This window comes from Kogia breviceps, chromosome 16 (assembly GCF_026419965.1).
Source record: "Kogia breviceps isolate mKogBre1 chromosome 16, mKogBre1 haplotype 1, whole genome shotgun sequence".
NCBI lineage: Eukaryota > Metazoa > Chordata > Mammalia > Artiodactyla > Physeteridae > Kogia > Kogia breviceps.
The window spans coordinates 14,445,716-14,467,737 of record NC_081325.1 but is presented as its reverse complement, the minus strand read 5'-3'; the positions used below and the strand labels follow the sequence as shown (position 1 = coordinate 14,467,737).

Below are 22,022 nucleotides of genomic sequence, written 5' to 3'. Positions count from 1 at the left end.
TTCCCATGGAAACACAGCCTACTCAGATGGTTGTCGTCCCTGTTCCTTTCTGTTTTGTATTTATGGTAGATTCACAGTCACATTTTTAATGTAAAAACTGCCAAATTAGGGAAGTTGACAAAATGCGTCTCACCAACATCATGACAGAGATGGCATTTGTTATTAAGAACATATCCTGAGAGAGGCAGGAGCAGGCATATAATTTGGTACAGAGGCTAAGGTTGCAAAGTAAAGTTCTCCGACTTTAATGGGTATGTACCATCACTGGTCCACTTCCTTTTGCATGTATTTTTAAATGTATTACAAAGGCATACACTCATCTTAGTATGTGGAATTCTGTTACGGGTTTATTTTAAAAGACACACACTTAAATATGTAGGCTTTTGTTTATGAGGCTGAGACAAAATATTACCTTAATAAACGTCACCTTCACTTTTATTTCTTAGGCATTAAAACATTTTAATTACTGATAATTAATGGGAATATAAGTTGTTTCATGAAAAAATACAAAAATATTTACTGCTCCATTGCATAAAATAGATTTTCCTATATACTGTCCTCCCCCTCCCTTGTTAGGCAGAAAGTAGATTTGTATTTATTATAAAGTTCATTACCGTGTCTACAGATACATGTGTTCCTGCATATTTCATAAATGTCATTGTTCGACATAAAACATTTTACAAACTGTTTAAAAATGTTAAAGTACTTTTGTGGTAAAGAAGTAAAAAGAGAGATTCGAGGAAAGAAAGGAACCCCTTTGTTGTTTGTGCCTTTAATTATTTTCTGGAGAGATATTACAGGAACCATGTTTGCTTCTGTGTACCTCAGTATTTGTAGGAGATGAAAAATTTCTAGGTGATGAAATTCTAGGGAAATTTACAACAGGGGTCAAGCCTGGGCTTGAGGTAAACCCGTGAGAAGAGCCTTAAACTAGAGAGAAAGAAAAGTTTAGAAATAAGAAAAGTGATTTTTTTTTAAAAAGCAGCATGCACATCACCCCAGGGGGTGATCTCTAGCAATATCCTCTTTACTCATGTAAATACTCAAAAAGAAAAAGAAAACAAACAAGCAAAAACACCCTCAACTCTTGTGAACTTAGGAGGAAAATATAAAAGACAGCCAAGAAGGAAATTCTCTAATGTTGTGCTTTGGAGTCTGCGTAGGGGTCCCGCTGGCCGCCTCTTCTTGACTCCCCGGGGGGAATATTTCTTGGGAAGAAACTAGTCCTCCCAGCAGTCGCCAGAGCAGATTGCCAGGTGTAACTACGCGTGTGGCTGGGACAGGGAGAAAGGGTTGCCACTCATCTGTTGCACAAGCGCGAAGCTGGAGCAGGCATCGGCTGGGACTCAACGGGCGACCAGCAGCTCACCCCAGGGCTTTTGGAAGATAAAAGGAATCAAGTAGAACCCGAGGGTGTCAAGTCGGGTAATCGCTAATCGCTAGCTAAGATTCCGCGTGGACGCCACTCTCTATTTTACAAATGGACTCTCCAGTCCCTGGGTCGTGACCAACCAAGCCTCCGTGAGTGACAAGCTGGGAATCACCGCGTCTCAGAGGCAAGCAAGTAAGTTGTTGCCAACTTTGCCGATATATATGGATATATATGTTTTTCCTCTAAACACTTTGATCTTATTCTCAGGTGTGACCATTAAAGTGACTGCCAAAACATAACTTTTATCCTGAAATCTCAGTACGCTGATGGGAGCATCTCTCTCTCTCTCTCTCTCTCCGGTGCGCGTTTGGGGTTTTAGTTAATATTTGGAAACTTACTGATTTCCTATGCCAGTTGCAAAGACAGAGCTGGATGAGGGTGGGTGAAACGCTGCCTCGTCATTTATTCATTGCGACTGTCTCCATTGTTGACACTAGTAGCAAGCCGCAGACGCCTGCTCTTGCAGGGGAAGTCTGACACCTTGAGGACGGGAGAGCGGGTGCCGGGACCCCGGAAGAGCCTGAGGGGGAGAAGCTTTGAGAGTTAGGGGGTGAGGGTGGCGGTTACTTTTTCAGGTCAGGCGACCTGCCGCCCGGGTGCTTGTTTACTAGGGTGGGAGCAGCGTGCTCAGAAGCCTGGTCCTGACGCGAACTGGAGTCGGGCAGCCTGCAGAGCTCGCCCGGAGCCTGGAGGTGTGTCTGGCTCGCTGACAGGGCTGGATGACCGCAGGTTTGTGGTGAGCTCGCCTCCCCCAAACACTTGGTTCACCCCAAACATTTGGCCCCGGGAGGCGGAGGGTATTCCTGGGCAGCCGAGCCGTGGTCCTGCCCTCGCTCGGGTCCCATCCACTGCCAGCCAGAGCGGTGCGTGGGACGCTTATCTTCACGAGTGGTCCCCTCCGAGCCCGGTCTGTGCGGACCCCGAGTCAGGCAGCCGCCGGAGATGGAGGGAGGGGTGCCTTCCTCTGGGTTCATGGGCCGACAGCCGTGGGAAAGCTAACTTTATCCGGAGGGGTCCGTAAGGGCGGGGGTGGGCGAGGTTCTCCTCCCCCGGAGCTCAGCTCCCCCTCCAGAGCCTCCCCTCCCCCGCCTCCCATGGCATCACTCTCAGAGCATCCTCCCTCCGCCCAGTTCGGTGCCAGCTGCGTGGGCTCCAGCTTCGTGCGTTTTCCTTGGAATGCTCCAAAACTCGGCGGAGACTAAGGAAATCCCGTTGGAATTTGCCGGGCGTTCTCTCACCCGGCAAAGCACCCGCGCCGCCGACCTTGACTCGATCCCTCTTCAGCCAGAAGATTGCAACTTTGCAGGTAAAGAGGGTGTCGCCTCAGAGCTCCATTTGACCCGAGGTGTATCTCGCCTGCTTTCTGGGATCTCGGTTAAGTTTCTCAAGCTGCCTGGGAAGCCGGCTCTCTCTTGGGAGGCGGACATCCCTGAGGGGTTACGAGTTCAAGAGGCTCCGGCTGCACGGTTTCTCTTTAAGGCTTGGGACTGGGTCCGTGAAGCTTCCTGTGGTGGACCCGGGCTGAGCTGGAGTTCTCAGCCTTTCACCGCAGCCGGCTTTAAAGCAGGGGAGAGGGCAAAGAGTGAACCCCTAGTGTGACTTAAATGGTACTCAAAGCAGCAGCAGCCACGACATGGAGCTGGAAGAGAAGGCTGTTTTTAGCCTTTTATGCATTTAGGGAAAATGGAGATCTTGGTGGCCCCTGGGCGTATATAAGTGAGCCCTTAGATTCTGGTACCTAAACTGGGGTAATGAAGAAAGGATAGTGATCAATATCCTGTCGATCAATTATACTCTGCGTCATTTTCATTCTCTATCAAAAAACAGAAACACTTATCCGTGTCGCTGGACCCAGGCTAGGGATTCCTAGTTTGCTTGGCAACTGAAATTCCAACTAAGCCAATGACCCTGTTTGCTACTTGGCTGAATCACTGAGATTTGCTGCACAACTTGTTGTTCTAGCTGAGAACTCAGCTGCCTTTTGTGATGAGGTAGCTAGAGAATACTGGAAGGGGATGGACGGTTAGGAGAGATTGAGACAAGGGAGCTCCGTGTCTTGTCTGTATTCACCATGCTGTATCCACTATGGTGTAATCCTGTTCACATGGTTTCTTAGGGTGGCCCTTCGTGGTTAATATCTACAGGGGACAAAAGCAGCAGGTCGCTGACTCTGAGTAAGCACCAAGCCAAAGGAGCAGGATGAGACAGAAGCAAGGTTTACTTGTTTTATTAAAAGGAAATTTAAAACTGACTTGTACCACTGAAAAAAAAATTATGTTCTCATATACTTTCTGGATTTCCTATTACGGTAATTGCTGCACAAAACATATTACAAATTCTTTAAGAGAAAAGGTTAGCTAGAGTTTGTTGTGTTTTTTTTTTTTTTTTAATTCTGAATTTGGGAGAGTAAGAGTGGGTGGATATGTTAAAACATTGAAATCATCATCACTGTGTTATGGTTGGCTATTTAAACTTAGATTTGTAATACCTACTTCTGTTCACCCGGACAGTCGACCAAGAAACACCTCTCTTTTAAGTATGGGAGGCAAAGAATCAATAAGATAAAGGGATAACTAGCAGTTCGAATATTAGAATCAAAATTTAGTAAGATATTGCTAAAGAAGCACTTTAAAAACTATATTTATAAATTAATGCAGTTAACGCAAATCAGTATGTCAGTAGAAGTTAAATTGGCTTTATCAAAGTATTTTATGCAAATGTCTTGAATTAATGGACGGTTAGTACAGGTAGAAAGAAAGCAAGCACTTTCATTGTTCATGAATGAGACCACAGAGCTGGAGACCCTTTCCGTAGAGCTGATCAGAGCTCAGCTACCCTGCTAAGCTTGCCGTTGTGGAGTGAAGAGCCAAGAGAGTCACACACAAAGAGAAGTACTTACAGGTTAATGAAATTGATACATAAGATGTACTTAATATTCATTGAGTGAATGAATATATAGTTAGGTAGGCAGACAGTTTAAGGCATAGCAAGAAGATCTGTAATTGCAAATTTAGAAAAGTTCTTCCACTTAGTTAAGAGCTTAAAGGAACATGGCCCCTCATCAAAGCATCATCTATCTCAGCTCAACAGGTAAAAGAAACATGTCTCTTTAGTAAATCCTGTCAAATATTAACTCTGAAAATCTTGGTATTTGAAAAGTAAGTTTCCATTTACTTGCTTAATGGTCATTCTCACAGAAATAAGAGGTGGAATAAATTTTCCATTACTTATAAGCTTTAACATTTTGTAATTTTTACATTATTTATTTTTCTGTGGCAGTTATTCCTGTAAAGTCAAGTGCAAAATGCAGAGAAAACCTTGAGAAAATTAAAGTTCTATATGAATTTTATGGCCACTTTGATTATTAAAATGGTAAGAGATCAAATAACTTTCCACATAAGATAAAATTTATTAAAGCATACTTTATATAAGTAGGAAACACCAGACATTGCTTTTATTCTTTCTGATTAGGGGAATTTGAATATCGTGTTCAGTACATATATTTTAAACTTTTAAACTTAAACCCTATTATAAATGTGATAAATTTCTATTGAAGTATAATAATAACCTCTAGGGGTGCACTGATTAACCCCACTGAATTGAAAGTACTTTCACAAATATATTGTAGAAAATATTGTCATAGTTTTATGCCTGTGTGTTTAATTGCCAGGATAATTTATGGCAATTCAGATTATCAACATTATATTTAGCAACTGAAAACTGACAATCTGCCTTTTCTAATTAATTCATATATTGAAACAAAAATAAAGACGTGCACACTTTTGTTCAGTAGTTAATATTGTGAATATCAGTGCTCCAAGAGATAAAGGATTTTGTAAATAAGGATATAGAAGAAATGCTAAACACTAGCCAGGAAAGTAAAACTGTGGACTGAATATTTTCTTATGAAAATGTGCTTGGTTTATTTTTAAAAACAAGCTAGATGAAGGGAAATATAATAAACTATTAACTTTTCTTTTTTTCAAAATCATAATTGCTGAACATTTTATGAGATCAGATTCTAATGTGCATCTTTTCCTCCCACGATGCATTGTCTGGGCCAAACTGAAACTAGTGTTACTCACCTCTTTAATGTCTATGGAAAACCCACCATAAGCATTTTGGTTCTTATTAAAAATGATGAAGAGACAGTTCAAAACAAAAACCTTGTCTTTTCGCCTAATTTATGCTTCATCACGCCGCACAACACATAGTCATACCAAATAAACATTAAAACTTGTTAATTCAACCCAACTTAAATTGGACATTTGCTTCTATCTGTTGTGATGAAAAATGCTTTAGAACTATCTTTCCTCTCCTTACGTTTTCTAGTTCTAATCCTCCAAGATGCATTGAGACCTTAATATTTTAAGAGATTTGAGAATATTTTGATCAGGGATGTAATATCATAGCTGTATCTTTTTAATCAGTACAAATATAGACCTGATATCTGAAAACATTAGTACTACCAAAATATGCTACGATGAAAAAATACATTTAGGAGAAGAAGCTCTTCATTTGTGAAAATGAAAATTAAAGACACATGCATTGAAAATGTATCAATTTAAAACTACATTGTTCCATGAACTATTCAGTAAATGTACTGATATACTTAAATTTTGAAAAAATCTCAGTGATCCCTCTGAAAGTTCAGTTTCACTTAAACAGGTTATAAAAGAGAGACAATAGTTTCAGTACTTGATCTTTTCTTTTAACTGATATCCCATTAATATTAGTGTACGTTTTGTCAATCCTTATAAAAATGTTTCCTTTGAAACACAGCAGTGTCACTGAGTAAGGGCTTCTTGAGAAGCAACAGATGACACATGGGCACAGTTTTATTCATAAAATTAGAAATGTTAAGTAAAACGTTAATTTAAAAACATGCCTTGATGGCTTTATCTAAAACACTGCATTCTTTTTGAGAAATGGCAAGTGAAATGTAATGAATCAGATATGCATTCATTACACTCTCCCTGTAGTTTGCTATGTTTTTGAAATATGTTGAAAAAGTTACCATAAGTCATTCCTTGAACAAAGATTATCAAGAGTAAATTTTACTTAAGACAGGAAAACAGGAGCCATTATGAAAAAAGGAAAGGAAGAAAAATAGAGGGGCCCATTATTTATGGGTACTTAAGGTATGCCAGGAGCTATGCTAGAAACTTAGAAAACAAATTTTTTTCTCACATTTATCTTCACATCTACCCTAACACTAAGGTATTATTACTACCTTTTAAAGAATCTGAAAAGACTAAATTACTAAAAAAAAAAAAAAATAATAACAAAGCTGCTTTACGGTAGAGTCAGGATTTGAACCCATGTCTACTTGATTCTAAAGCCAATACTCTTTTTACTTGATTCTTATGGTCTCCAAAATAAAATTAGTAATCTTTTAACAAGATCCATAAATTCATTGGATTCTTGCAGCCATTTATTGCTTTAATTTTTCAAATGTTATAACACTGGGACATTATGAGGCTAGATGCCATTATGAGGCTAGAATTTGAAACAATACTCTTAACTAAAGCTCCATGGGTTTTGAAGCAGAGCAGGAGATGAGCTACTCATCTCAAGCTAGTTTCTTAAAATTATTTCCTTTCTTACTCTCGAATCTAAATGTAACATATGTGGAAAGAAAAAAAGGCTTATTTTCATGGATAGCATTCAAGATAATACATTTTAAAATAGTCATGAGATTATAATTTCTAAATAAAAAATTGTCATTCCAAACTTTAGAACATCTGCAGGCTGTTGATAAAATGTCTTTGTACAAAACACAGTCATGTTAAGACAGGTTTATATTGCATCTTATTAGTGTTATATGAAATTTCTAGACAAGGGTTTGTTTTGTCTTCATTTTAATTTCCTAATTATTTTGCATGTCCCTTGGTATTTAATGAGGGGAGCGCTCTTTCATGCATCCCAGAAGATATCTGTCAGCTGGTGGCACATTTTAACAAACTTGCCCTGGGTTTTTTTTTAAAACCTACACCTGAATTTAAAACCGATGTGCTTAAATCCAAAAACCTATTGATGTCGAAATTGAGGAAATAACTTTTTTGAATATATGTCATACCATTACAAAAATTAGCACTGAAGTGATAATATCCATTCAGTACATATTGTTTGAATATTAGTAACTGAATAATTGAATAAATAGATGAGTGACACACAAATTAGATCTTCATCTTTGCATTCGCTGGCAAAGCTCCCTCTGTACAGAATAACTTTTCCCTTATTGCTTCCTGTCAAAATGTTCTCCAGGCACCAAAACCTAGCTCAATATCACTGTCTCCTTGAAAGTTTCCTTTATGTCTCCAGGTGTCGCACATATAAACACAAGCAAAACCCTTGTTTTATTCTGCCTTGCAGATGGGTAGAGGTATATCTCCTGAACTAGACAGTAAACTCCTTTAAGAAAGCCAGAGAATGCTCAAAAAATGTATGAGTTTTTAAGTGACTTAGACTGTCAAAAATATTATGCTTTTGCAATTAAGCATACTTAATTTATTTCAGTTTTATAATTCCATTGTGAGCATATAATTGTGAGCATATTTATTTAACTAGTGAAGCCATTATAATGATAATTTTGCACTTATGTGATATAGTGAGTACCATATTACTTCCTATGTTATAAACGTAACCCGCCATTATTCAATGGACATAACTTTCAGTCAACTTTTATGTCCATTATTCAATAGACATAACTTTCAGTCATAACTTTCAGTCAACTATAATGCTCATTTTCACAGGATTTATATAACCAATTATATTATTAATGTGCTTTAGTTTAAGTGGTGCTGTGCTGAAATTCTTAGGGGGGAGTTTTAGTTCTATTATGCCATGAGAAGTGTGATTCGAGTTGAAAGAGGACAAAACAAGTATTTCTCAGGAATACCTACTGAACTAAAGAAAGTCAGAGACTTCTTTGGTGTGATTAGATTTGGTAAATTAAGCTAAAACTTCATGTCAAAACCTTGACAGTATATGATGTCCACCTGTGGGTGGCATGAGCTTTTATTTTTTGGAGGGTGGTTGGTGTATTTTTAGTCTTTTTATTCTACTTCATTAAGAGTAAAATTCTTACAAATGAAAGTTTATGAACAGTGTTCAGGTACTCTGCTACACTTTTAATATATTTCACCTCTAAATGATAGTGGAGAAACGACCCAATTGTGTAAGCTAGTACCCTGTGCGTACCAGTATCATATTTCATAGCTCATTGGATCGTAATTTTCATTTCCACCGAATTAGGATAATTAGTGTTCAACATATGCTTTTCGAATGGGTGGATGGAATGAATGAATGCATGGGTGATTGTTGTCAGCTGCTATGCTCAACCTCTGTATTTGAATATGCTGTTCTTTCAAGGAACTGCTCACACACCAATATGAATCCCCCCAAATATGATGGAAGGATGAAAGGACAAGTGTGATGCATAGTGTACACTGAGTGAAGGACGGAGAATCCATCATGCTTCATACATAATCATCCTTACTGTTTGTGAAGCATGGGTATCATTTTACATAAAGATCTCTTTACATAAAATCTTTAGGCTGTATACCCTGAAGATCACATTGAAGGCTACACTTTAAACGAATTCTCTTCTGTGATAGTTGTAGTTTGACAAGCAATGTGGGGGTTCGTTTAACTGTGTGGAAATATATATATATATATATATATATATTTGCATTTAAACATATACCAGCCCTTAAAACCTGCATTTAAGTTCATTAATTAAGCATAAATTATATATATATCTCCATCTGTATGTACTGTATATGTATATATATGTAAACCTGTACATATAGCTATATATCATGCTATATAAGTAGTACAGAATGATAAAGAGTGGGAGATTGCTCCTGGGGAATGAGTTCTTAAGATGATGCTTACAGAGTAATTATCAGAGACAGGGAGATAAAACTTGTTAGCAAAGAGGGTAAAGTAGCCTATAAAAGACTACAGAAGTTTTTTGCCAATGTATTAGTGTCCCTGTAGAAAGGTTAGATATGTAATCAATGACTTGGAGGTTCATCTAATTCAAAAGTCTTTTTTAAAGCAAATGCTCAAATCTTACCAAACAATTTTTTAAAATACTAAATACTTATATGATACATATACACACATATAGAATGCTTCATGAAGGACTTATTTAATGCATGGTAATCATTCTGCTAGATGCTGAGCGTACAGAAGCACATATTACCTTTTTGTTTAAGATTTCCAAAAAGGATTCTTATAAGCCTCTTAACATGTTCTAGTGTCCCCTGTTATCTTGTAGATGTTTTGCTGTTTTATTGTCACCTGATCTCTTCTCATGGAAATAGAAAACTTATTAAGAAAATAACAAGTCATGCTAAAATAAACATAGTCTATATTTGGAATTAAAAAAAATAGCATCAGGTCATGTTGGAAGAAATCCAAATGCATCTTCCTTGCCTCCGATTATTGTTTTCTATAAGTGTAGGGCTTAGAGTTTCCAACCAGAAATTTATGTTAAATTTAAATAGTATTATTGACACCATTAAAGATGGTGCTTTCCTTTTATATACAGATATTACTGAATTACCTTTCAAAGGTGATGTATTTTAGGACATATATTGTTTTCCGAAGTCTTGATGGATTTATGGTGATACAGCCACATGTTGCCCAATGGCCCTTGGAACCAATGAAGGAAACCTAAGAGAAGAAGCCAATTTTAGAGCTAGGGATATCTTGACTTGGATCCTCACCCCCCTATCCCTTTGTCTTGGTACATAAAAAACTTTGGCTCAAGATATTCTTAGATGGATGAACCCATCCTAGAATCATCTAAGAGTTCTCAGTATCCACCGTTAGTGTTTCTAGGAAGTTCTTCTGTCTATAGCTGAGCATGTATTGAAGGCCTCGAAATAGGCCAGCTACCTTATGGTCTTAAATATTGGGAACAAAAAGGGGACTATACCGTGCTATATTCATGTTTTTAGAATCGTGTTTGGGGGAGTACATCCCTAGGACTATCCAGTCTACCAGAAGTTTTACTGTCCGAGAGTTATCATGTGAAATAATCAGTGCCTGTCTCTAAGCCTCTAATAGCCTCTACAGTTAAAGAGAAAAAAATATTTTTAAAGAACTCTCAGATATTCGGGTTATTATTGCTCTGTAGGATATTAAATAGCTTTGTATCTAAAAAAAAAGAGATATGTCTCTCTGTATGTGCTGTATAAAAAGAAAATGTTGGCAGAAGGAAAAGACTTATTTGCTTATCTGGTTCATTTTAACCTCACAGCTTAACATTCTGATTTGTAACGTGCAAACTACTTAGAGAACTGAACCGTATATTTTCATTTAGCACTCCAGCACATTCGTAGAACATAGTGAACCAACAAGTGATTTTGCCCTTTCATGAATAAAAGAAGCCTTAATGAAAAAACATTTAATTATAATAGTGCTTATGATAAAGAATTTTTCCCAACATATAAAATATAAAAAAATCTAACCTGAAGAACAAAAACTGCTTTGGTCAGTTGTACTTAACAGTGAATCACTAAAACCAGAACTTAAAACCTAACTTTCTAATCTTCTTAAATATTTTCTTACTGGTTATTACATTGATATAATTGAAATATTGGGAACAATTAAATATTAAAATTACCACTTTTTTTTCAACAAATTAAGTATTTGAAATGATCCACTGTTGAATAACTTAGGTATATTTGAACCATATAAACTTGATTCATTTCAGTTTATTTAAAGAGAGTTATTTGAAAACTGAACTACTATCTTATGAGTCAAGATCTTCTCATCTATAAAAATACATAAGGATTATGTGTCAATTATTTAATGTGATTAAAGATAACCTCTGCTCATAGAATGCATAGGTATTCAATAGATTTTAGGAGTGTTTCAGAGTCTGCCAGAATTTATTTTGATTTGAATCATAAGGAAATGGATATACAGGTATAACAAAGACAGTGACTGCTCAAAGGGTTTCATATACCCTTCGGTTCATTTCCAGTGCAGCGTTCAATAATATCTACTGCTTGCACTCTGTCCTCATATCTACAGATGAGCATCTTCAATTGTCTAATTGGTCCTGTGTTTAAGGCTGCTCCCTCACAGACTGGAGGCTGATGACAGAGAAATGGCTGTATAGGAATCAACATTCCCTGCTGCCTCTACCAGATCAGGGTACTTCCATATGTAGATGGCAAGTCTGATGAACATTTATTTCTCTGAACATTTTTAAATTGTGGTAACGTTCTGTGTTCATGGTGAAATTTAATTGCAACCTCTAATGAATCACTTCTGATAAAATACTCTTGTTAGTTTCTTTTCTTTAGGTTAGAGATAAAAGTTTCTTTCTAATATATTTAAGAAAATTTCATATCAAGAAGGGCTTAAGCAAAGGATTTTAAGAAAGGAAATTTCACATTGTTACATTCTTTCTTGGTATACAAAGGGCATGATTAAACTATTGTGTTTAAGAAAAATGGTCAGTTGTATGCTCTGCTCCATTATCAGGGGAAAGTCATTACATAATGGTTCTGGGATTTCTGGCCATTTTTGTGTTTTACACTAAAATAAATGCTGACCATAATCATAAGGATAAATATATGAATTCACTATAAAGATCTATATGAATATTTTAAATGTCTTGCCTGAAATAACAAAATACTTAAGATATACTACTGATTTATTAATCATAACTACTTGTTCATTTTTAAAAGAGTTTAACCCTTTAATTTTAATTCATGCAGCAAATACTTTCAGTTTATTTTCTTAAAATTCACAGCAGTACTTTGAAAGTGTTTGCCAATTATTTGACATATATGTGTAAGACCAACCAATGCAAAACATTTACCTGACTATTGATGAGCTATAGTCGTCTTTCTTTCTTATCACAGAAGAAAGTGGAAATGAACTTGAGGGATGGTATATTGATCTTTTAAAAAATAAAATTTTATACACGCTGATATACATGCATTTGGTGGAGGCATGTGCTGAGCTCGATAGATTTAATTTTTTAATTTTTTTCAAGAACAATTATAAATCTGTTTTATTTTTAAATTTTGGTTTTCTTTTTTACTTTTATAATTGAAGATGCTACACCTGCTGTCTTTAGATGCCCTTTGTTCCTTGTAGCACCGCTGTGCCTCTGTGGGCAACCAAGAGTTCTCTTCAGCACGTTTAGTGTCAGTATGTTGGCAAAAATTTTTCTCAGTTTCTGTTTGATTGAAGATGTTTTTATTTGATTTCAGTTTTAAAGCTATTTCCATTGGTTATAGTATTCTAGAGTAAAAATTATTTTCTTCCAGTACCTTATGCCACTCAGTTGACTTTTGACTTCTATCATTTCTGCTGAAACGTCAGCCATCAGTTTGATTATGGCTCCTTTGAGGGCAATGTGTTCTTTGGTTTTGGTTGCTTTTATGTTTTCTTTTAGTCTTTTGTTTTCAGTAGTTTTACAATCATGTAACGAAGTGATCTCTTTGGATTTCTGCTGCTTGATGTTTGGAACATTTCTTAAATATGGCTTGATATCAGTTTTGGAAAATTCTTGGTCATTATCTCTTCAGAGGTAGTTTTGCACCTATCTTTTTCCCCCTTAACACCTCCAGTTACACATTTTTTTTCCTTTTTAGTCTGTGCCATATTTCTAGTATTCTTTTAATTCTTCTTTTAAGAATTAATGTATTTAATGTATTTCCATACATTTTTGCTCTCTGTGCTGTAATCTGGATATTTTTAATAGCTTTATCTATCCTCTGGAAGGCAGATATAATGAGAGTAAACATCTTAATCCAACCAGAACCTAAGCTAATGAGAGGCTAATTTCAGACTTTACAAGTCCATAAACCCCTGGTTGACCCCCTTGATATGTTAAGACCCCAGGGTCTGAGAACCGTGGCTATTTAATAGATCACTTCTCCTTGAAGGTTCCTGAATATGAATTTTTCCTCTGCATTTTTGCGAGATTGATGAATACTCTAAATTTCAGCAGCTTTCTGATAAGTGTCTTACTTATTTTCCTGCAAAGCTTAAGATTTTAACAAATGCTTTGAGAAAATTGCTGCTGAGTGTGAGACTCACTTCCATCTGTCTCCCTTCTTACCAGGACATGAGAAACTTGTATTTGCCTTGGCAGGTGCATTGAGGGGAAATGTGGTTTGTAGAAGGTCAGGTCCTCTCTCTGTGGTTTCTCCTTAACTGAGATATTGGCTCCTCAAGTCCTAGTCAGCTCTGCATCTCTTGTTTTTTTTAAGTTGATTTTTTAAAAAAATGTATTTTATATTGGAGAGTACAGTTGATTTACAATGCTGTGTTAGTTTCAGGTAAACAGCAAAGTGATTCAGTTATACATATACATATATCCATTCTTTTTTAGATTCTTTTCCAATATAGGTTATTACAGAGTACTGAGTAGAGTTCCTTGTGCTATACAGTAGTTCCTTATTGGTTATCTGTCTTATATGTAGCAGTGTGTATATGTTAATCCCAACCTCCTAATTTGCCCCTCCCTGCCCAACTTTCGCCTTTGGTAACCATAAGTTTGTTTTCTAATTCTGTGAGTCTGTTTCTGTTCTGTAAATAAGTTCATTTGTATCATTTTTTTAGAGTCCACATATAAGTGATGTCATATGATACTTATCTTTCTCTGACTTGCTTTACTTAGTATGATAATTGGAACTCTTCTTTAGACAGAGATTTGTTTATTTGCTTGTTTGTTTATATTTACCCAGCTTTTCTAAACGTTATCAGAAGGAATGTTAGTCCACTACATGCCATTCTATCATAGTCAGAAACACAAGTACTTCTTTTATATTTTGAATTTAATGCCAAAAAAATGAGTCAAAATGTTTAAAAGAAAGAAATTATACTTATAAGCTATAGTATAGATACATAATTATACCCACAGAGAGATGAATATAGCAACTGCAAAGGAGTTTTGGAATGTTTAACCTGCTTTTTTTTATTAGCTCAGAAGTAATATTATTCTTGCAAAATGACCAAGTCTGTGACATTAGAACAACCATTTTAAACAATCACTTTAAAGCTATTTTGTATAAAATAATAAATTCTAAATAAAACCGTATTAATGTGGCTCAAATCAGTTGTAATTAAGTTCCAACTAATAGCTCTTTCTTATTGAATAACAAAGACACTATTAACTGAACAAAAAGTAGAGGCAATATAATACAGTAGCAATTTGACCTCTTTGTCACTGAGGTGAGACTTTTTTTTTTTTCAGGCCTGTGGTTTTCTGAGTAATCTTCATTTTTCCATTCGAAATCCATTATACAAGGATGGGAAAGTGTCATCGCTCACTGCTGCTTGTGTTAGTTCTAACTGTTATTGCTAAAATTGCCCAAGGCCAGAAATATTTCCTTAATGGTGATCTGCAGATGTACCCAACACTATAGTAACCAGTTCATATAACTTAAGACGTCACCCGAACCTACCTATGAGATATTATCTCTGAATTTTTCATCAGTATCATTCAGCATTTGATTAATATATCTGCTAGTTGTGTCCATATGATCCAAATCGGACCTTGTTTACCCTGAGATGTGCACTATTGTCTTTTTTGAAAAAATATACATTGTAGTTTTATTCTGTGCAAAAGGGATTCAGAAGTGGATGAGGAAGATGCCATCTTCCCAATATAGACTGTACAGATCCATCATTAAGTCCAAACACAGCGTGGTCTCAGCTCCAGACTGACAAGTGAGTGTTAGGTTGTCAGTATGAACCTTCCAGAAATGGAGAACCTTAAGTTCTCTTCACAGCTCCTTCCAGGTTAATAAATGGCTTTAAGTATGTTGAGGCCTTAGAGGAGGGTCTGTCTAAAGGACCATTATGTTTGCTCAGAAGAGAGTGAGGAGTTAGATTAAATTCTATTTAACCTGGTTGCTCCTGTCCCGGAAGTGAGATGCATATTTGTTTTTTGATCTGACATTCCTAACCTGAACCTCAACCCACAGTCTGATGCCATGGTTGTGACCATGGTCCTGAACCCACATCTACCACCATGGAAAGGAGTTCATCTCATGGTCAACAACAAGTACACCATCTCTGAGCTTCAGGAGAGCCCACCCTAAAGCTGGACTTTCCTTCCAGTGAAACCTCTTGGCCACCAACCCTAGATTCATCCAAGTATTTGTGTTTATCAATAGCTTGTTCCTTTTCGTTCCTTAGTAGTATTTCATGGTATGGACGAAACGCAGTTTTCATATTGGCTGGGACAACAAATGGACAAGTTGGAGGACTGCTGAGCTCACTTGCCCGCTGGGCTACCTTCCTATCCAGGACCTGAGCCTCCGTGGCCGCACACCCAGTCCTCTGCCCAGGAAGCCCATAGATTTCATCTGAATGTGGGAATCCGGGCCCATGCAGTGGGCTGTGATGGGACTTCAGTCAATCTCTTGATATATCTGGAGGGGGGGAAATCAGCCTTCCCCAAAAGTTGTGGGGTGTCCTCTGGAGAACTTTGGGGTTATAACGTTTATCTAAGACAGTCCTTGAGGAAAGAGCAGATGTTTGAGATCTCTCAAACCCAACCCAGAGGACCACTTCATTTCTACTCCACAGACCTGTAAAAAAGCAGATACTTTCGACCTTAATTCTTCGTGACCTGAGTACTCTCTACATACCATGTAGATTTGCCAGAAAGCCATCATGCCACTTTTCTCTTATTAGTACTAATGACCAAGAGCACCTGCTCACAGACCTGAAGGCTTTCTTGAATAAGGACTTCAAGATCAGTTGTCTACTAACTGGATCTGCATTTACATAGATTTTGGAATGGGAGGTGGGGTGTAAAATTGGCGGGGTCTGCCGTGCTCTACTTCAGGTCTTCTTGGTGAAGACCTCAAGGTCCATCCACCTCTGTATGTTTTGACATGCCCTGTAGTAAGACCAAGTACTCTTACAAACAAGAATGGTGTGGACAAAGACAGAATTCAGGAACCTGAATACCTCTCCCTTTCATATATTCCTATCTCCCCCAGCCTCCTTTTCTGCTATCTCTGTCTGCCATTATGCTCCATGGATGCTGCCATGATTGCAGTTTGTCTATTAAGGAGTTTTCTATTGAAGTTTTTTGACGGCCAAAAAAATTTATACTGTAAATATATATATTTTTTATAAATATCAATTTTGAGACACAATTCTGTAACTGCATAATTACAAACCCTCAGGACTGAAATCCTCTTTGAGCCATGAAGTCGCTCAGACTTTAACCATACGGGTTTAATTTTCTTAAGTGTTTTGTGAAGAGCGACATGCCTAATACAATTTTTCTTGAAATCTTCTAGTCTCTTGCTGTGTGGTATCACATTGGAGCTTAAAGTCACACTGCAGTTCCCCAAATACACAATTATCATGCTAAATAACTAGATGGCTTTTAATGATTCTGGGACCAGCTAAGAGTACGGGAAGTTTAAGGTGCTCTGATAGTGGCTAGAATGAAATTTTCTAACTTTTTTTCTGAAAATAGTAGCAAAGTAACATGAGTTCACATTTAGTGAGTGATTAGGCTATGGCAGGCCCTAGGCTGATTGGTTTGCCTGCCTTATATTATTAGCCTCAGGACAACTATCATTATCCCCATTTTACAGATGAGGAAAATAAAGGCTTAGGTTGATTAAACAGCTTTCCCAGGTCACACAATTGTTATGTAGTATGGCCCTGAATTAAACCCAAACCTGACAAATTCCACAACATAGTTTCTTAGCAATTATGCTATAATATAATGCAAGTTTGAAATCTGAAGCATTTTCTCAGTGTACCCACATGAATTACCGAACAGTCTCTAGTTTTCTGTTTATCAGTCTTGGCATGTATGACATCATGTTTCCAAGCCTTTTCAGGTTTTATAACACTTGCTAAAGTATTAACTTTTCAGGGACTGGATTTAAATCCAGTTGTAAAATGACTGGGAAAACAGGGTCCTTGTTCCTTCCTTTTCAGTTCTAATCCATATTTATCAATCTCAGTTTTAGGAAGACTCACCAAATCTTTATCTTTTTTTCCTTTTCAAGACTATTTTAAACAGGACTGTTCCAGGGTCTGCCTCTTGATTTATATTTTAACTTGTGTGTGTCTGTGGTTTTTTGAGAGGCACCATCTCTGACCACTAGAAACCATTCATTTGTTTTGCATCACTGTATTTTTGTCATTTTGAGAATGTAAGATAACTGAAATCATACAGTGTTTGACCTTTGGAGATTGGCTTCTTTCACTCAGTATTAATGCTCTTGAGATGCATTGTATTGTGTGTATCAATAGTTTTTTCCTTTTTATTGATGAGTAGTAGCCCATAGTGTGGATAAACCACACTCTACTTAACATCTGGATTATTTTCAGATTGTTACCATAACCAACAACACCGCTATAAACATTTGTGTACAGTTTTTTGTGTGAACATAAGTCTTTATTTATCTGGGATACATGCCCAGAGTGTAATTGTTGAGTCATATCCTATTTGAATGTTTATTTTTTTAAGAAACTGCTAAACTATCTTTCTGAGTGACTGTACCGTTCTGCACACTTAGCAGCAATGTATGAATGATCCAGTTTCTCCACATACTTAACCGCAAAAGGATGTGGGAACGTAGGATAAGGTGACATCTGTACTTCAGTGCCCTTACTATTTTTTTATCCTAAAATTCAGCCATTCTTCTAATAGTGATATCTCACTGTGGCATTAATTTGCATTTCTCCAATGGCTAGTATCAGACATAATTATATGTGCTTATTTGCATCTGTATATAATCTTCCATGGAATGTCTCTTCATGTCTTTTGTGCATTATCTAATGTGTTTTTGTTCTTGTTTTGTTTTTCAAGGTTGAGATTTGAGAGTACTTTAAATATCTATGTACTAGTCATTTATCTGATGTGGTTTGCAAGTATTTTCTTCACGTCTGTGGCTTGTCATTTCATCTCTTAAACAAATCATTTGCAGAGTGAAAGTTTTAAGTTTGATGAAATCCAGTATATAATTGTTTTTCTTTTATAGCACTTTTCTTTTTAAAAAGGAAAAAAATAAAGCATAGAGAAAACAAGTGATTTACTCAAATCCCCACAGGAAACAAAACCAGCTTATTGCCTTCTTTTCTTGCTTCTAGTTATAGTGTCGTGTAAATGGGTATCTCAGTCATACTGTCCCCTTCTGTCTGCTCACTCCTAGGCCGTTCTTATTTCTGTTGACATACAGGTATAGCATAATATAAAATTTTTCTTGTATATTTTTGATTAAATGAACATGTGCTTATTACGATCATCTGTAAATCACCTGTCCTTACATACAATTAAGCTCAATTTGAACTATTTTTCATTTTATTTTTCATCATTCCAAAAGTATTTACAATGCATTATCTCGAGCCACTGATATAAAATTTTTGCTTTTATGGTGACGAGTATTAGATGAGTCTGTCTTGAATTCCAGATTCAAGATGAATTAATTACTTGAGTAGCAAAAAACAAACAAACAAAATAGATTCCCAGGCCAATACTCAACTCTGTAATGAATGATATTCATATAGTTATTATAATGCAAATGAATCTTTATGGTTTTCAACCATAGAATCAAACTTTGACAAAAGATGGAGGGCCAACTTTGGTGACAGTACCTACTGGAAATATTACAAAGTTGAAAATGTATAATTAAATTTATAGATCACTGAAGTCAGGAGGTGAAAGTTAAAATGAAAACAGAACATTAAATATAAATTTATACTGTTATTTATGAACAGTATTTAAATTTATGAATATTATTTATAAATATAGATTTATAAATATTATTTCTAAAATATAAAATAGTTTGAACCATATGAAACTGCCTATATGTGATTTTTTTTAAACAAAATGACTACTTCATATGATTCAACCTAATACTAAAATAATTATCAACATTGGGGGAAGATACGGAAGGACAGGAAGGGATGGTATATGTGAAGGAGGTCCTTATCATCCTTAGCAGGACACCAATAGAAAAGTGTCTAAAGAATCACATTAAAATATTTTTCTTATGAAGTTAATCCTTGCAATTATTAACTTTCAGATACCAATCAAATTCATACTTGCAACTGTCTAAATATTTTTTCAGCTTTGTTGAGGTATAACTGACAAATAAAACTGTAAGGGGCTTCCCTGGTGGCGCAGTGGTTGAGAATCTGCCTGCTAATGCAGGGGACACGGGTTCGAGCCCTGGTCTGGGAGGATCCCACATGCCGCGGAGCAACTAGGCCCGTGAGCCACAACTACTGAGCCTGCGCGTCTGGAGCCTGTGCTCTGCAACAAGAGAGGCCGCGATAGTGAGAGGCCCGCGCACCGCGATGAAGAGTGGCCCCCACTTGCCACAACTAGAGAAAGCCCTCGCACAGAAACGAAGACCCAACACAGCCAAAAATAAATAAATTAATTAATAAACTCCTATCCCCAACATCTTCTTAAAAACAAAACAGAACAAAACAAACTGTAAGATATTTAAAATGTACGTTGTTGTGATTTGATACATGTACACGTTGTGGAAGGATCCCCGCATCTAGTTAACAATCCAACACCTCACATATTTTTCTTCTTTTTTTTCTTATTAGTGAGAACATTTAAGTTCTACTCTCTTAGCAAATTTCATCTATACAATATAGCTTTATCAACTTTCGCCACCATGTTATACATTAGATCTTCAGATCTTACTCATCTCATAGCTGAAAGTTTGTACCCTTTAAGCAACTTCTCACTATTTACCCTACCCACACATCCCAGCCCTTATCAACCACTTTTCTTCTTTCTATTTCTATGACTTTGACTTTTTTTAAGATTCCACATATAAGTGAGACCATACAGTATTTGTCTTTCTCTGTCTGGCTAATTTCACTTAGCCTAATCCCCTCAAGGCACATCCATGTTGTCAAAAATGGCAGGATTTCCTTCTTTCTCATGGCTGAATAGTATTCGTGTGTGTGTGTGTGTGTGTGTGTGTGTGTGTGTGTGTGTGTGTGTGTGTGTATCTTCTTTATCCATTCATGCATTGATGGATACTTGGGTTGTTTCCATATCTTTGCTATTGTGAATAATGCTGCAACAAACATGGACATGTGGACATCTCTCTGATATCCTCTTTTCATTTCCTTGGAATATATACCCACAAGTGGGAATGCTGGATCATATGGTAGTTTCACTTTTTTGAGGAAATACAAATATTTTAAAATAAACATTTGTCTTCTTTGAATAATGTTTGCATTAGAGATTTCTCACGTTTAATAATCCTCTTCGTTTGCAACATTGCCTCTTTCTAAGGCCCATTGCCTGAAATGGCTGGAAATATTTTTTCCTGTAGTGCCAGATACCTGACAACAGTAACAATGAAAAGGCAGAATTAAATAATTGATGTGGCTCCTTCTGGAATCAACCTGTCTTTGATTTGATTTGATTTGATTTATCTTCCCGGTACTTTCACTGACATAACCAGTCAACAAAGGTGTAGAGTAAAACAAAAACATCAAAACACAGGAAATGCATATTACTTTCTGTTTGCAAAACTTCTGCTTTAGGTAAAATTTGTGTCTGAAAATTGATTGTTGATGAGCTGACTAACAAAAAGATCCTATTTCAAGCTCAAATCTGATTGTTTTTACAGTAAATTACCCAAGGCAGATGGAATCTTCTAGCTGATGGGACGTTATGGTTAAAAGCATTTGAGAAAAATATTAGAATGATGACACGCTTTCACAGTGTGTGCCATTTGAATTTTGCTAAACCACCCCAGTTGCTTGGGAGGAAGTGATCAAAAGCCTCAGATTTGATGTTATACAGACCCCAGTTTAAGTCCTGACCCTCACATTCACTAGCTGGATAACCTTGTAGCAATTACTTAATATTTTTAATGCTCAGGCTTCTCATCTACAAACTGAGGCTAAAAATACCTAGCTAACAGTGCAGTTGGTAAGATATATAAAATAAATATATCACAGTGCCAGGAGCATAATAATCTTTCACTAAGTGGCAGGATCACAGCTAGTAATTTATTACTGAAAGTTAATTATGAAAATTGCATTGAAGCTCACAGGTTGCTTCTAAGTCGAGTGATAGTAACTTTTTCATTGACATTGTGCTCTCTCTAATAGTTAGAGATGCCCTGGATATGCCTGCATTATAAAACAAATAATGCCATTGACCCTAATGATATTATTTAAGTTTAAAAGAGAGAGATAGAGAGAGAGATGTGATTATAGTTTTAGAGGCCAGGAAATAATGGTTTCTGCTATATTCCTTTCCATCGTTTTGTAGTGGGGCAAGGACTTCTCTGATGGGGAAAGCAGAGGAAAAGAAAGTATGTAATAGCTCCAGGAGGGGGTATGCAGAGCTATAGTGTATCAAGGCAACCAGTTAGTGGAAATCCTTGGGACTTCTTCATGTGGGTCTAGGAGTAATAACAATGATACTAATACTACTAGTGGTTAAAGATATCAAAATCTTTCTGCATATTTCCTTATTTAATTTATGAGATAAGTTCTATTAGGGTCATAACAGACAGTGGCTGCGAGCATGGTATCGCACTTACCAGGTTTCCATTTCAGCTCTGTCACTATCTGTGTCACT

The 22,022-nt window shown here is 36.6% G+C and overlaps 1 protein-coding gene across 3 annotated transcripts in view; it reads left to right on the top strand.

Moving 5' to 3' along the window:
• Positions 1-1,277: 1,277 nt before the first annotated feature.
• The window catches only part of TRPC4 (transient receptor potential cation channel subfamily C member 4), a 174,715-nt gene continuing 153,970 nt past the window's right edge, over positions 1,278-22,022 (top strand). The window contains exons 1-2 of one of the 3 annotated variants that reach the window (XM_067016902.1): positions 1,839-2,161; positions 2,563-2,738. The gene's annotated coding sequence lies outside the window, so the exon portion shown is untranslated. The other 2 variants (XM_059042126.2, XM_067016903.1) reach the window with 2 other exon arrangements.